The following is a 1,916-nucleotide window of genomic DNA, read 5'->3' on the forward strand; positions in this document are numbered from 1 at the left end:
TCTGTCTCTCTCTCTGTCTCTGTCACACACACACATACACACACACTTGTTTCAAATTCTGTGTACTCTTAGTGGCGTATTAAAATTATTCTAGCATTGCTTCAAAAGTGTGTTTTTATTGCTTTGATATTCATTTCTTTCTCTTTTCAGGGCACCCAGTACACAGTATAATACACATTTGTTCTTTGCATCTTGAAACCTTAACTTTACAAATCTTATATCCCAGGGAAAGAATAATCATACTGTGATCAATATGCATACAGATGTTCAGTGTTTCTGATATAGTAACCTGTACAATACTGTACAACAGTACTGTACAACATCATATTAACTGATGGTAAAAAACAACACTACTAAGATTGGCATAATACCCTCACATAATTATCTTACGAAGATTTTGCAGACAGCACTCTCATGATGTGTTTATACACAGTGTATTGAAATGAATGCACACTGCTGCTAGCAACTGTGATATGAAATACATTATAGAAAAATACAGCACATAATCCAATTTGGAAATGAAAGAGTAGTTAGTCGAGGATATTTTACAACACGATTTTAGGAAAAATCCTAGCATATAACTACAGTCAATTTTGAAATTAGTCTTTGACAGCACCTACAAAATTAAAAGAAGATTTCTAAAGATGTTTAAAAATATGTCTGAGAAGCCTGGAGTTGAAAACAGTATTTGAAGTTTCATTCTCTTTCAAGACAAGACAGAAAACAATCTGTTTCAGAGAGATCAGACGCTGGCTTTTTTCTCAAAGACGGTGAAATGACTACTGTTGTTCAGCAAATTTCACATTTAGCAATCCTGTCAAGGAGTTCTCTCCATTTTTTAACTACAAAGTGTAACATGGGGATGCAGATTAAGTCAAATTTCTGAGGAATAATAACAACAGGTTTTCAGGATGGCAGAGAGCTCACTGCCTGAAGAAGGAAGTCATCAAATCCAGAGACAGTGAGCATTTCAGTGTGGGGAAAGAGTACAAAAGGAGCCTGTAAGTGTGTATTTGTGCTTCCATGTGCACACGTGAGCACTGTGAAGGGCAGGACCCATGGTACAAACAGGGAAGGAGCAAGAGCCGATTCCCGTAGCCCGCTCTGGTCTCTGCATGTAGCAGCGGAGTCTCCTCCATTCCTGAGTGCCAAGGGTGGAGCCTGCACCCAGGCTCTGGCACATCACACGATCAGTGAGAAGCAGCTGGGAAACAGGACACAAACAGTGGAGCCATTTTCATTAATACTGGCGACTGGAGGATGGGAGGAAGTTTGGCTTATAAATCAGTATGAGTATTGATGATAGTTGGGTCAATTTAAAGATTTTTTGTGAATAAAGAGAGGATGCTTCATTTTACATTGGATTAACAAACAAATATAAAGTGCAGACATGTAAGTATTAAATATTTAGTACATTTTGGTACTGGAGGAGAACAGGTGGTGATACAGAGGATTTGCTTTTGGAAACCGGGCCTGCCCTCTCCCCTCCACCCGAGAGCAGCACAGCGCAGGACAGGACCACAAGCAGCTTCTGTTCTGTTGTCTGTTTAGTTTCTTTTTCCAGACCTAATTATCAGCGATGTTGGATTAATGTAGCTGAGGAAAGGAGCGTTTTCCTACCTAGACTCATTTTCTGCTGTGGGAGGCCAGCAAGCAATTTTCTCTGATGTCAGTGTCTTAGACAGGCACAACAAAGTCCCTACGCCGAGCCCTGTGCACCTCTTTCTTCCGTGGATGCAGTGACTGTGGAGCCATGGTGTTACCCCTTCGTTATCTCAGGGCAGGGCACACACTCTGGCCTGGGCATCTGCACACACAGTGTCCTACCAGCCAGATAGCTGCACCTGAGCACACTGCAGCACTCCGCAAGGCTCCACAAAGTGAGGAGAGTCCCCCTCACAGCTCTGAGGAGCAAC

At 41.9% G+C, this 1,916-nt stretch overlaps 1 protein-coding gene across 1 annotated transcript in view; it reads right to left on the minus strand.

The window, feature by feature from the left end:
• The window catches only part of Fstl5 (follistatin-like 5), a gene marked incomplete in the record, with an annotated part of 716,744 nt that overhangs the window by 322,551 nt on the left and 392,277 nt on the right, over positions 1 to 1,916 (minus strand).

Source organism: Chinchilla lanigera, unplaced genomic scaffold (genome assembly GCF_000276665.1).
Source record: "Chinchilla lanigera isolate Chin_1 unplaced genomic scaffold, ChiLan1.0 scaffold00153, whole genome shotgun sequence".
NCBI classification, from domain to species: Eukaryota; Metazoa; Chordata; class Mammalia; order Rodentia; family Chinchillidae; genus Chinchilla; species Chinchilla lanigera.